The sequence below is a fragment of the Lissotriton helveticus genome, chromosome 3_2, assembly GCF_964261635.1.
Source record: "Lissotriton helveticus chromosome 3_2, aLisHel1.1, whole genome shotgun sequence".
NCBI classification, from domain to species: Eukaryota; Metazoa; Chordata; class Amphibia; order Caudata; family Salamandridae; genus Lissotriton; species Lissotriton helveticus.
The window spans coordinates 439196754-439212590 of NC_136062.1; positions in this window are offsets into that span (position 1 = coordinate 439196754).

The following is a 15837-nucleotide window of genomic DNA, read 5'->3' on the forward strand; positions in this document are numbered from 1 at the left end:
TCACGTTTCACTGTGAATTAAGCCAATTGTTCCGGAAACTGAGGCTTCACTAGTTTTTTAAAGACAAAGAGACGGATTTGGAACCCACCTTGGATGATAATACAGGATTGAAACCTAAATCCAAGTTTCTTCCCCCTGCTAATGTGGTTCCTCCACAGGTCCTGGCTTTCGAGAAAGCAGTAGTAGATGACATCTCAAAATTGTGAGAGACACAGCACGGTACTTATAAAAACCTATCGAGAGAGGAACACCAGGCATTGAACTCTCTATCCAAAGATCATTCCATCATAATAAAGCCAGCCGACAAGGGCGTCTCTATTGTCATTTTAGATTCCAGTGACTGTAGAACAGAGTGTTTGCGGCAGCTAAGCGACAGAGGTGCGTACATGCCACTTGAACAAGATCCCACAGAGGGTCTCCAGAGACAAATCAGTAACCTAGTGGAGGAGGCCCTTGCGGAAGGATGGATCACTAACAAAGAGGCATTATTCTTACAAACGGAACATCCAGTCATGCCATACTTTTACATCCTTCCCAAAGTACACAAGCCACAGAGGCCTCAACCAGGGAGACCTATCATCTCGGGACAAGGGTCTGGTCTCGAGCCTCTATCTACCTTTGTAGATCACTTTTTAAGGCAGATTGTGCAGAAGATGCCCACATATCTGCAGGACACCAAGGATGTGCTGAGAGTCCTACCAGAGATTGAATTCAATGCCGAAAGAGACTTGTTAGTCTCTTTCGATATGGAGTCGTTGTACACTTCCATCCCCCAGGATGAGACTCTTGAAGTCGTGACATCCATCCTGGGGGAGACAACTTTGGATACTATCACACCGGTACCCTTTATAATGGCTTTAGCTAGTTTGGCTATGAAAGATAATTTCTTTCAATTCGAAGACACTATCTATCTTCAAGTATCAGGGACTAGCATGGGCAGCATTTTTGCGCCTAGCCTAGTTAACCTGTACGTACATCAGTTCGAACAGCAGCAAGTATTGACACCAACTAATCCGTTCTATATGTCCATCAGATGGTGGAAAAGATACATCGATGATGTATTAGTAGTTTGGAGGGGTTGCCCGAAGAAGCTGGAACAAGATCACAGCCGACCAGCTCGCCGCTTCCCTGAGTCAGCACCCTCCCGCCAGCTCAGCGAACCCCAGCCAGGCCGCCGACAACCTCACGAAGTGGATCAGCAACTGCGCGGACGAACTCGCCCCTCTGAGGACCCCGCCCAGCAGACCCGGCAGCAAGAAAGCCCCATGGTTCACCGACGAACTCAAGAGCTCCAAGAAGAACTGCCGAGCCCTCGAGAAAGTCTGGAGAAGGGAACCAACACCGGACAACATGACCACCCTCAAGCTTGCCACCCGGAAGCACCACCAACTGATCCGCGCCACCAAGAAAACTGCATTCAAGGACCGACTGGACAACAACGCACACAACTGCAAGGAACTCTTCAACATCGTGAAAGAGCTCTCCAACCCCAACGCCGGAAACAACGACATCACCCCATCGCAAGACCTCTGCAACTCCCTCGCCTCCTACTTCCACAACAAGATCGCGGACATACACAACAGCTTCAGCATTCAACCATCGCACACAACGACCGCAGCAACGCCGCCCACCACCACCCTCCGCGCCTGGACTCCGATCAGCACCGATGACACCGTCCGCATGATGAACTCCATCCACTCCGGATCTCCGACCGACCCCTGCCCTCACCACGTCTTCAACAAGGCCGACGCTGTCATCGCACCCCACCTGCGGGACATCGTCAACACCTCCTTCGACACCGCCACCTTCCCGGAGAGCTGGAAGCACGCCGAACTCAGCGCTCTACTAAAGAAACCAACAGCGGACCCCACCGAACTCAAGAACTACCGCCCCATCTCGCTCCTCCCGTTTCCAGCCAAAGTCATCGAGAAGACCGTCAACAAACAGCTGGCCGCCTTCCTCGAGACGAATGGATCCCTCGACCCCTCACAGTCTGGCTTCCGAGCCAACCACAGCACCGAGACCGCCCTCATCGCTGCCACCGATGACATCCGAGCCCTGATGGACAACGGAGAAACAGCGGCCCTCATCCTCCTAGACCTCTCCGCGGCATTCGACACTGTCTGCCACCGCACCCTAGTGCAGCGCCTCAGCAACGTCGGAATTCAGGAGAAGGCACTGGAATGGATCGTCTCCTTCCTCGACGGAAGAACACAGAGAGTCCGTCTACCACCGTACAAGTCAGAGGCCACCGAAGTCATCTGCGGCGTCCCTCAAGGATCCTCGCTGAGCCCCACCCTCTTCAACGTCTACATGAGCCCCCTCGCGCCCATCGCACGCCAACACAACCTGAACATCATCTCCTACGCCGATGACACCCAGCTGATCCTCTCACTGACCAACGACCCCGCCGCTTCCAGAGCCAACCTTCACGAAGGGATGAAAGATGTAGCCGAGTGGATGACGACCAGCCGCCTGAAACTGAACTCAGACAAGACGGAAGTCCTCATCCTGGGCTCCTCGCCCTCCGCCTGGGACGACTCCTGGTGGCCCCCCGCCCTGGGCACCGCACCCACACCGACAGACCACGCACGCAACCTGGGCTTCATCCTGGACTCCTCCCTCTCCATGACCAGACAAGTCAACGCCGTCTCCTCGTCATGCTTCAACATCCTGCGCATGCTACGGAAGATCTTCCGGTGGATCCCCACCGAGACCAGGAAGACGGTCAACTAGGCCCTCGTCACCAGCCGACTGGACTACGGCAACGCCCTCTACGCCGGAACCACCGCCAAGCTCCAGAAGAGACTCCAGCGGATCCAGAACGCCTCAGCCAGACTCATCCTCGACATCCCCCGACGCAGCCACATCTCCGGACATCTGAGAGACCTGCACTGGCTCCCCGTCAACAAGAGAATCACCTTCCATCTCCTCACCCACGCACACAAAGCCCTACACGATCAAGGCCCGAGCTACCTCAACAACCGCATCAACTTCTACGCTCCCAAACGCCACCTCCGATCAGCCAGTCACGCCCTCGCCGCCGTCCCCCGCATCCGAAGAACGACAACAGGAGGAAGGTCCTTCTCCCACCTGGCCGCCAAGACCTGGAACTCCCTCCCGACCGACCTGCGCCTGACCCAAGACCACCTCTCCTTCAGGAAGAAGCTCAAGACCTGGCTGTTCGAGCAGTAGCAGCACCCCCCCCCCCCAAGCGCCTTGAGACCCTCCGGGTAAGTAGTGCGCTCTATAAATGTCCTTGATTGATTGATTGATTGATTGACCATGAATCCATCATGGAATTCCACAGATGGTTGAACACAAGAAATACATTTTTGGAATCTCACAAAGAGAGACTGGCATTCCTGGACCTTTCGATCTATGTTACTCCAGTAGGTTTACAGAGTGAACTTTATCGGAAGCCAATAGCGAGGAATTCATTGCTCCAGTATGATAGCCAACACCCAAAGGCACTAATGGACAATTTACCCTATGGCCAGTTTCTCCGTTTGCGGAGAAACTGTTCCACTACAGGAGATTTTGAGAACCATGTTAAAAATCCTGTAAACGAGCAGCTAACAACAATCGGGAAGCTCTTTTGGAACCTCCAGTCCCAAAACCTTCACTGGATAGATTGACTTTCGTAATCGCATTTAACACCAGAAGCAACAACATCCAGAAAATAGTCCGTCGTAATTGGTGCATTTTGATTCACAGCAATGACAAAATCAATCTACCTCTCTTTGCGTTCAAAAGGTCATGTAGTATTCGTGACTGTCTGGTGCATACACGCCCCAAAGACCCACCAAATAGAGCGATAGGCACACTGTGGAATTTACCACCAATAGGAGGACACCATCCTTGTGGTAGCTGCTCGATCTGTCCTCAGACGAAACATTCGACTTTTGTAGACATAGGGACAGATCGCCCCTGGGAACAAGTGCAATTCACCAATTGCAACAGTGAGAACTTGATTTATCTCCTCACCTGTCCGTGTTTGACCCGATATGTGGGTATGACGACCCGTAAGGTGCGCACACGAATGCTGGAGCATAAGACCTCATTTCGTTGCAAAAAAACAATCACTGGTTTGACAAAACACTTTGTAGACAGACAACATGGGCCAGATGATTTTCAATGGACAGTTTTAGAGAAACCATACATACCATCACACATCACCAATGTTTTCAGATACCTGTTCGTTAAAGAACAGAAATGGATCTATAAGCTCCAAACCAATATTTCAGGGCTCAACGATGATATACCATGGGTATCTCTGTAGGATGCCGCCTTGGTTTCCAGGTCCTTATATATGTCTGTTGAGAGGTACCTATTGATTAGGGTAACCAATCTCTTACACTATGAGAGGTTGTACATCAAATGCCAGCTGGCATTTTCTACATCTCATAGTGAGGTGTAATATGCTTATGGTATGTACTTCCAAGCTCACAGCTATGTTCCGGGTAGGGAGCTGCACATCCTACACCTTGTGGGTCTCTGTATTACACATTGAACAGGCATAAAGATGAATACACAGATTGTGCGTCCCCCTTAAAAATCATTTGGCATATCAAGAGTGAGCATTTTGAATCTAGTTAAATCATCTTTTGACTTACTAACAGGCTACCTGCCCTTTTTGGTCTATCAAGTAGGATTCTTATGCGGAGCATTTACTGTCCCACAGTTTCGACAGCTTCCACAAACACAATAGTATTGACCATCTTACTTACATGAGGGAACATATACACACCTAATCAGTCTCTTTGATAATGAGTTGCCCTTTTTTGGAATTAACTGATATGCGGAGAACACATTCCGTAGTTCGCTTGGGTTACGGCATCAATCACCATATATGCCTCCGGGAACTACTTTCATGCTTACGTGCTGAAGCTCTTTGGAGAATTGATTTCCAAACTCGTCATCAATCATGCCAGGGTCATTATCATTGGCGACTTTAATTACTGGACTTCAGACCCATGCGAAAGCAACTAGTCGGTTGAATTCTCGGACCTCCTAACTGGCCTGAATTTCTCCCAACATATTAATAAAGCTACTCACATCAAGGGGCACATCCTGGATCAAGTTTGGACTACCAATACCGCAATTACTCCTCCCACAATTTCCCCTTGTCCTTGGTCTGATCATTCTTTCATCTTTTTTACCATCACTCAGACCCCCTATGTTCCACCGATTCCTGTTAATAATCTTTTAGCCCGAAACAAGAAGCAGCCTGACCAGGACGAATTTCATAGGCTTCTGATCTCCTCCGCTCCCAAGGAACAGGCTTCCATCCCTGACCAAGCATCCAGCATAGCTGGCTGGTTGGAATCAGCCAGCGACAAGGTCGCTCCCTTGAAAATAATTAAAACTAAGCGCCTTCACGATGCTCAGCAGTGGTCCACGGAAGAATTAAAAAGGGAAAAACTAGCCCTTCGGAAGGCTGAACGCCGCTGGCGGCGTCAGTATACCTGTGAGGAGAAAACCACTTATGTCACCCTGATAAAACACTACAAAAATTCCATTCTCCAAACTAAAACGGCATACTTCTCTCAAAAAATTATTAACTCATTGTCTAAATCTAAAGATGTTTTCTCTATCGGTAATGAGCTCACACACCCAGATCGGGTACTGGCCAAACCGATCCCCTCACAGACCTTGTGTGACTCATTGAATACTTTTTTTAATGACAAAATTACGACTATTAAAAACAACATCTCTCTCCCCTCTCCCTCTATGACTCCCATCACTATCTGTAAAAATTCCTTTCTGTTAGACCACATTCCTTTGATTTCTAAGGCAGAGTTCCTGACCCTCCTGAACAGAGTAAGCTCAGGCTCCCCAAATGATTGCTTCCCTCCCCACATTTTAAAAGAAGCTTTTCTAGCCTGTCCCGATCCTCCACTCTCATTTCTCAACAACTCTTTAATTATAGGCATTGTCCCTGATACCTTTAAATGCGCTGCCCCCCACCTTAGATGAATTGTCTTCCTTCCTAGGTCAATTGTCAGGTGACCACAAGATAGTGATGGGAGGGGACTTAACTGCCACTTCGAACCCCTAGAAGGACTAAAGGAGGGTGTTCTTACCGCTGAGGATGATTATTGGGGAGTCCCTCCCCCGTCTTCACCTCACCCCAAAGCTTGGTCCCCGCTGGCAGTACAACTCACGTCCCTTACCTTGAACTTCGCATTGAGGGCATGCAATGGACGTACCCCATCTGATACCCCCTCGCTGTGTACTTTCAATAGAAGGGACCATGAGTCAAGGCTGGATTACATTCTAATAGATATCACTATGTGGCCCAAAGTTCTCGACTTCAGGGTGTTACAAAGGTCAGATAGTGACCATAATGCTCTCCAATTGGAGATCCAGCATCCCGTTCCCCCAGCAGGGTCGCCTGCTGCCGCCTGCGGTGATGATCAGGGAGACATGCTTCTCTCTACAAATAGGCGCCGTGTTAAATGGGGAAAGCTGCTCAACACAGAAGATGCCATAAACAAGTTATATGGCCTAGCACTCCCCAGGTTCAAGGAGGTGGATGCTCTCATAAATCAATCAAGACCCCCGGATTATAATGAGAGATTAGCCAGCATTCACCAGGAACTAGTGAGGGACCTTGCAGAGGTTTTCCATCCGGTGGTACAATCACGAAGGAAAAAGACTCGTACCTCTACTTGGTACACCTCCTCTTGTAGGAAAATTAAATCCGATTTGGTCTCTTCTGTCGACAGCACGGGTTGGAGGTGAACACAGAGAAGACTAAGTTTATGATTTTTAATCCACCAAACAAAGCCAGACCCAATCCCACCCTGGGTACTGTTAGCCTCAAGAGGGTTTCTACCTTTATATATCTGGGGGTAACATTGCAGGAAAACCTATCATGGGACCGTCAGATAGCTAGATCAAGGGTCAAACTGTCCCAGCTCTCGGGTGCAATTCTGAAGGTGGTAAATACTTCCACCTTCAAGCCCATAAGCCCGGCCCTTGAAACTTATAGGACCCAAGCTAAGGCAGCGGCCATGTATGGCAGTGAGCTATGGGGGTATAAAGCAGGTAAAGACTTGGCAAGAGTGGAAAACAGCTTTTTAAGGCGCCTACTAGGTCTTCCACAAGGCACGCCACTCCTGCCACTGAGATTAGACATGGGTCTCCCCTCTATTGCTGAGGAGCTTGTGTCAAAGCCAGTGAAGTTTTGGCACAGGCTCTGGTCCACAAACGAACTACACCATTACAGGCAGGACCGTATCCATGTCATGAGCCTGAACCGCAATAGTAAAATCCCCTGGCTTGCTTTCGTAAAAAACGAACTGCTCACTATGAACCTGTCGGAGCTATGGGAAGATCCCGCGCGAGGTTGCCAAAGGATCTCACGCAAAGCTTTGACCCAAATCTACAAAGACAGGAGCCTTTCACTTTTGATGAATGCTCAAAATAGCGGCACCCTTACTGCGCGATTTCTGGAATCCAAAAATTCTTATGTATTTGAACCTTTTATGGATTTTATTTTTCCTATCCTGGCGAGGAAATTGTTTGTACAATGGAGGCTAGGTACACTCCCTACCAAAACTTTTACTTGTAAATGGACCAAGGGGGGTGACAAAATGTGTCCATGTTGTAACATCTATGAGGAAGATGACCTCCACATCATGTTTGTATGCTCTGCCTACTATAGACCAAGAAAATATTGGATAGCGCCGCTCTGTAGAAACCTGGGGTTTAGGAAGTATACACAGGCATTCAGAGTAATGAAAACTAGCACTTCGGGTCACATTGTGTTCGCCTTATCCAAATTTCTAATGGCAGTATGGCTAATCAGAAAGAAAACAGCCCTCTGAACCATGGTACTGTCATGTCACTCCCTATTCCTCGCTGGATGAGAAGAGACTTATACATATTGTACTTTTCAACAAAAAAAAAATTGTATTTTAAATGTATGTATTGTGTTTTGTACTGCATCTTTTATGGTCTATATGGCCGAAATAAAGAATTTTGGATTGGATTGGTACCCATTTTGAAAAAACCCATTGCCGATCCCCTGGTGTTGAGTAATTTCCGCCCTATTACCTTGCTCCTGTTCCTCAGTAAAATTTTGGAGGCTCATGTGACTAACTGTCTCAGTTCATTCATTGAATCATCCCAATTCTTAGACCCCAGCAGGCAGGTTTCAGGCCGGCACATTCCACTGAGGCGGTCATTGTGGCTGTGATGGACGAGCTCAGGAGGGGAGCCGATAATAACATCGCCCAGGCACTTGTGCTTTTGGATTTATCGGCTGCTTTTGATACGGTTGATCATGATCTTCTGATCGACCGTGTCAACGGCGCCGGCATCCAAGGCGGGGCTCTCGAATGGATTAGATCCTTCTTACATCATCGTTCCCAGGCTGTCCATCTATCCACCTTCTCAGCCACACCCAGGAAACTGACCTGTGGGGTTCCCCAGGGATCTGCCCTATCGCCACTTTTATTTAATTTGTATATGCAACCCCTGATCCGTTCCCTATGCAATAGCCCAGCCGCTATCCTCAAATACGCTGATGATATTCAAATGGTTTTTAATCTTGACTCCTCTCCAACATCTATCACCAATTTCCAGTCCATTATGATCTTCATTGGCAAATGGATGTGTCAAAGCCAATTGAAACTTAACCCTGACAAAACGGAGCTTGTTTTAACTGGAGGGTCTCTCAATCCCTGGAACCCCAGTTTTTGGCCATCTTCCTGGGGCTCCCCCCCCTCCCCTGCAGACTCCGTGAAGAGTCTAGGGGTGATCATCAGCAAGGATCTTTCCTTAAAACCTCAGATTAACGCAGTCACTTCCTCATGTTTCTTTCATCTCCGGAGAATCTGAAAAATTTGCAGATTCCTGACCACTGAGGCCCTCATATTAGTCATCATGGCATTGGTAACCTCCCACCTTGACTATGCCAACGTTCTCTAAGTTGGCATTCCAGCCTACCAGCTTCGCCAGCTTCAACTGGTTCAGAATCAAGCAGCAAGACTTATTTTCCATCAACCTAAACATCAACATGTCACCCCTTTGATGGAGAGACTTCATTGGCTCCCAGTGGCAAAACGCTGTATTTTCAAACTTGGCTGTACCATCTTCAAGTCACTAACCGGCCATGGTTCTGCTTTTATTCCATCTAGGATTCATCGTTACGCTCCATCTCGTAACCTCCGCTCCTTACACCACAACCTTCTTTCCATCCCTTCTTTTAAACGGAAAAAACATGGTGGCCTCAGGTTTTCATTTCTGGCACCTAAACTATGGAATTCTTTTCCACTTGGACTCAGGTCTATTTCCTGCTACTCCTCCTTTAGGAAAACTTTAAAAACTCATCTGTTCCGTCAAGCCTATGAATAACATCTGCATACCGTCTCCCCCTTTTGCCCATCCGTCCACAGCGCCATGAAACCGTTTGGTGTCTGTGCGCTATATAAATAATTTTTACATTACATTACATTTGTTGTAGATGTCACTCTACATCCACCGATTCGGAGGAGTAACATTTCTAAGGTTGTATTTATTCCAACCATTATTTTATTATTTATCACATTTTTGGCAGTAGCAGCACTTTGAGAGCAGAGGCCCAGACGAAAGCCGAGGGACTGATAGCCCGTTAGGCAGAAACATGTTGGCCTTCTTTTCCGACAGCTATTTGGTTTGACTGTCACTTGCACTGTTCTGTTTTTAGTTAGGGGAGGTGTCTATTTCCTGAATAAAAATAGTAGCTTTTGGACACATCACTCTATTTTATTAATTCACCACATTGTCTTTTTCTTTTGCACAGCTTTTTTACTCTATATAGCCATCAATGATTAGCTGTTTTATGGCGGTCCATATGTGCTAGTGGACAAGATCCAGTCCATATACAACTGAATGGTTATTGGTCCCGATGATCAAGGGACTTACCATATCATGAGCTGGAGGACCATATGATATGACTGATCACTGAGTCCATTTGATGGCAATCCACATATTGGTGGTTTGGATCTTGTTTCTTGCACGGCACCTTTCTGTTCTCATACACTAGTTTCTTCTTTTCTTTAGTTTCTTCTTATATTGACTTGGGCATTTCCTTAAATACAGTGAAGTTAAGGATAGCTGGCTAGACTGTGTGGCCTATAGACCCCCGATTCATTTTTTGGTTTACATGTTGTACAAGGGGATGTGAATCAGGGCAGGTCTTTAATTTTCCTTACGGCCCTCCTTCCTCTGTTCGTTGTAGTATTTTGAAAGAATTCAGCCAGCAAGGACCTTTCCTGGGCACAAATTTCAAATTTCACCTGCTTCTAGCTTTCCGCCAATAGTCAATTGCTTCACTGGGACTTCTTTCGATGGCCATTCAGGTTCTTAGAACCGATCTCGACCACTGCCTGCTAACTTGCCCCCCTGAGGATTTTTTACTTCCAAAAACGTTTCAAATACAGAAGTAAAACTACCACTGGACCAAATCTTGCCCTGTCAGCCTTTACGTTTGACTTTGACCTGGTCTAGGCCAACCAAATATCTGTGGTTGGCTGTTAACATTGTTGTCAATCACTGCAACAATACATATATATTCTAAAACGAGATCAAGTCTCTGTTGTCGAAATCTCCCAAAAATGACCTCTCCATCAACCCAGAGCAAGAAATATGTGGTCAGGCAGGCCCTGTGGCCTAGGCATGAGGCTACTGATTGACAGATCATGGGTGGGATGGCAGGTAAACAGCCAGAGAAACACACGAACAGGGAAAACCCAGATTAGTCCCACAGATAGGCAGCAACACCACAATGGCCCCAGGATAAAGCACATACGGCCGGAGTAGTGTGCGTGTTCCAAAAACACCATAACGTTAGATGCCACATGAAGTTTGGAACACCTACCCAATCAGAGCAGAGCACACACAGTACATGCAGCGATCACGCGCTCCCCATACCAGACATCTGGACACTTCACCCACTGGCTCTCTTTGTGAATACCCGCCTGCGATCACTATCAGGTGGCCGAATTTAAAACCCCATGACTAGGCACGCATTCCTTTCTCTAAAATAAGATCTTAAGTATTTTATGATGCTCCAAAGATTATATATATTGGCACTCAGAACAAATGCTTGTTGAGCCAGTCGTCAGACCTGTTTCTGTGGATGTTTCCCGGCCGATGTGTTTAATTAAATCAACTGTTCTGACTATCTTGTTTTATGTTTTAAACCTTGTTTTTACTATGTACTGCTTCTCAGTGTGTTATGCTTCATATTTTTTAATTGTGACTTGATCTGTATGTATATTATAAACTTTTTGTCCTTGCACTTTAGACAATGGGGCTTCTCCCCCTAGGAGGCCATGTTGTTGTGCCTCACGCTCCTCACCAGTTTGAGGTACGGATTTTACGCGGCATCTCGCCTCAGACCACTACTTAATGGCACGGGAGCGGACGCGCTGCGCTTGGTAGACTTCTCTCCTATCTGACTGCTTTCTTTGCTCATTTGAAGCGATTGAATCGACTGGAAATCTGACTATCTAGTTTTTATGTTTTAATCCTTGTTTTTATTATGTCCTGCTTCTAAGTGTGTTATACTCGATGTTTTTTAATTGTGAATTGATCTGTGTGTATATTTTAAACTTTTTGCACTCACACTTTAGATGACGGGGCTCCTCCCCCTAGGAGGCCATGTTGTTGGGCCTCACGTTCCTCGCCAGTTAGCGAACCAGCTTTTACACGGTGTTTCGCCTCCGACCACTACTTAATGGCCCGGGAGCAGGCGCGCAGCGGGCGCACCGATGGCGTGCCAAATGCAAGCCTGTTTGTGCCCGTCCGCGCCCAACAGGGACCAGGGGCCACGAGCCCTGAACAATCTAATACAATGAGACTAACCTATGCCGCAAAACAATTGCTAGAACTTCGTCGTACCCCCTCTCCCAAATGTCAAATGATTGAATTAGACAAAGACCCCCTTGGTCTGCCAGCACTGCAGGTTCTCTTTCACTCACCTACCCATCAAGCATTGACTACAATGGTAGGATCCGACCCATAAGCAATGAACCAGGGATTTCCAAGCGCACTCATTTATCAGGGAAGACTATGCACAAAGGTACACCCTTATTACAGCTCATCTTTAATCTTTCTTCTACTCCTGACTCTATTTCTAATTTCCAATCCATTCTATCTTTCATCAGGGACTGGATGAACTTCAACCACCTGAAACTCAATCCCGATAAAACAGAACTTGTGGTGACGGGTGGTTGCTCCAGTCCCTGGAATTCTCTCTTCTGGCCCCCCTCCTTTGGTTCTCCTCCTACCCCTGTTTCCTCTGTTAAGACTCTTGGTATTAAGCTAAATAATCAACTTACTATGCACTCCCAGATTGGTTCTGTGGTTTCCTCTTGCTTTCTTACTCTCCGTACTATCTGTTCTATCTCCCGTTTCTTTTCTTTCCCTGCACTTAAGCTAATTATGTCCGCACTGGTCCTGTCCCGCCTGGACTACGGGAACATTTTGTACAATGGCATCCCTCAGTACAGCCTCCGTAAACTGCAATTAGTGCAGAACCAGGCTGCCCGCCTTGCTTTCGGTCTTCCTAAATTCCATCACACTTCCCCCCTCCTGAAAACTCTTCACTGGCTCCCTGTGCGGGAACGCGCCCTGTTTAAACTAGGCTGCATGGCGTTTCAGGCCAGGACTGGCCTGGCCCCCCTATTCATATCTTCAGCCATCAAGGCTTACGTCCCTGGCAGAGACCTCCGCTCTTCGGCACAACTCCTTTTAGCTGTACCCCGTTACCGGAAAAAAAAACAGGGTGGCTCAAAATTTTCCACTCTTGCCCCCATGTTCTGGAACTCTCTCCCCTTTCATCTTAGGTCCCTCACCGAGTACTCCAGTTTCCGCAAAGCCCTGAAGACCTTTTTATTTTCTCAGGCTCTTCTTTAGTAAATTGCCTGTCTTCCAGTTGTCGCCTTAGTTACCGTTCTAGCTCAGTTGGTTGCCTCCTACTTTAGCGCCAAGAAACCGCCCAGGTGTACGTTGCGCTTGATAAATATTTTAAACTTAAACTTACAGCAAGACTTTACATTCTACAGCATTAATTGTCGATCGCTCCCAAAGCATAAAGCTGACATCTTTGATCTCTTATTCAATACCCAACCTGATGCGTCTTTCTAACAGAGACCTGGCTACATGTTAGTTCAGGGCTTGACGTGGCAGTAGCACTCTCTACTAATCACTCTATCTCCAGAAAGGATAGAAAATTAAAGCTGGGGGGTGGCATTGCTATTATCCACAAAAGCTCTATTGAATGCAATTATGAAGCTTTATCTGCCAATGACTGCGAAGCCTTATTATTTAAAATTACGCTCACACCTAAGTTCACTTTTTCTGGTATACTAGCCCCGGCTGGACCTTGGGCACTGTCCTTCCCCGACCTAATAACCCCTCATGTTTTGAATGCTGCCAATTTTACCATCTTGGGTAACCTGAACCTTCACTTAGACGATTCTGCGGGTACTAAAAGTGTGGCATCCATTGCTGACCTTGAAGCAATGAATATACAACTGTGTAATTCAGGTCTCACCCATGCAGAAGGTCACTTGCTTGACCCTATTTTCTCTAATTTGTCAGATCTTAGCTGTGCCCCTACTTCCCCCTGTGCTGGTCCGATCTTTTGCTGTTACCCTTCTGTTGACAGTTGCAGCCTGCCCCCCGGTAGTTGCCACTGGACCGAAAACCAAAAGTCTGACATTGGGGCGAAGCTTGATGTAGGAGGTTTAAAAAATCTTTGAGCCGACACCAGACCAGCTATTAAACATATTGCTACTTCAGATCTTGGCTCTATTCAAAGCTGGATCTCACAGGCAGTAGATATCTGCCTTTCTTTTTCAAACAAATGTTTCGATAACCATCGGTCGCCAGCTCCTTGGTTTACTGAGAGGCTCAAGACTGAAAAACCAAGATGCAAAACCCTGGAAAGGCAATGGAGGAAACACTACCAGACAGATGCCAAGAAGGCCTATAAAAAGTGACTATCATATTCTGTGCAAAGCATTTCTTAAGCTCAAAACTGTTCATAAACTCTTTTTAAGGTGGTTAAAGAACTATCTAGGTCTAATACTCAGACCACCCCTCTTGCTCTAACTAGAACACAATGTGAGAACCTTGCCCTCTTCATGGGGATAAAGTCGAAAAAATATATTCTGCATTGGCCAGTGAAAATTTGCTAAATACTTTACACACTATCGATACCACCCTTTCTGCTACCAGTGTCAGGGTGACTCAAATCCACAGTAATGTCAAATTCACCGATAAGCTTGTAGCGTGGTCGCTCATGGAAGTTAGCGCTTTCAACCGATTTCTGGCAAGCATCAAATCGGGCTCCCTTTGTGACCTTCTTCCTATTTCTGTGATGAAACAACTCGACACCTCCACTCTCTTGGTGATCATGGACCTCCTCAATGCCTCTTTACAGGAAGGTTTTGTTCCTTCGAAATGGAAGCATGCCATGGTGCTCCCTCTTTTAAAGAAATCCAAAGCTGATCCAACTACGCCATCAAACTTCTGGCCCATTCTAAGATCCTCAAAAAACATGTTAATTCCCAGCCTACATCATTTGTCGAGTCTCAGAACTTTCTTCCCACCTCTCAGTCGGGATTCAGAGCTGGATTTCTTACTAAATCTACTCTATTTGGAGTTATCAAAATGGTGAGGCATCGGTTGGACCAAGGCGACACAATGGCCCTCATCTTACTCGACTTCAGCGCCGCTTTTGGTACTGTGTCTCACACTGTTCTGCTTAGAGTCCTGCAGTCCTTGGGCCTTGGGGGCTCAGCCCTACAGTGGCTCTGCTCTTTTTTAACTGACCGTACTTATCAGGTTTTTTCTACCTCGGCAAGTTCTAAATCCATCTATCACCCTATGGAGTTCCTCAAGGCTCGGTGTTGAGTCCTCTGTTGTTTAATGTTTTACGTTTGTTCTCTGGCAGATGTTACCGAAGAGGCGGGGTGGTCCCTGTTTTCCTACACTGATGACATGCAGATCATTTTTCCCTCACATCATCTAAGGGATCTGATTCATCTGTTCTTCAGGCTGGTCTGAGAAAAATCGCGTCTTGGATGCAAAATAACTTGCTCAAATTAAATGGTGACAAAACCGAAGTCATGATCCTTGGGAAAGAACAAGATCTCTGGGGATCTCAACACTGGCCCTCTGAAATGGGTGCCTTACCTCAGCCTGTATATCAAGTTTGCAACCTGGGATTCATCATTGATGACCAATTGTCTATGAAACAACAAGTCCCTAAGGTGGCCTCAACCTGTTTTACCATTCTAAAATGGTTAAAGAAAATTCTGTGGATGATTCCCCTCTTTGCTCAAAGAACGGTATTCCATGCCCTGATTACATCCAGGCTAGACTACGGCAATGTTCTATATTTAGACTCTAACAAAGCTACGGTGCAAAGACTGCAGGTGGGGCAAAATGGGGCTGCCTGGCTGTTTTGTCAGGTCCCGAAGGCTTTGTCAGTTTCCGGCTTTCGTGATCTTCATTGGCTAAAAGTGGAGAATCGAGTCAAATTCATAGCCTTGAGCTATATGTTCAAAATTAAATCTGGAACGGCCCCACAATACTTGCAATCTTTAGCCCAACTCTATATACTTTATCGGCCTCTGCCGGACAATCGAAATTCACTATTCCTAGAGTTAAACCCACTCGGATGCGTGGTAGGTCCTTCTCTTTTCTTGGTCAATCCCTATGGAACTCTCTTCCTATCGCACTAAGGGAGGAAACCATTTACGGCAGCTTTCGTAGAAGATTTAAGACTTGGCTATTTAATCAGTAATTTCCTTGTTTCTCCCTTTCCTACCA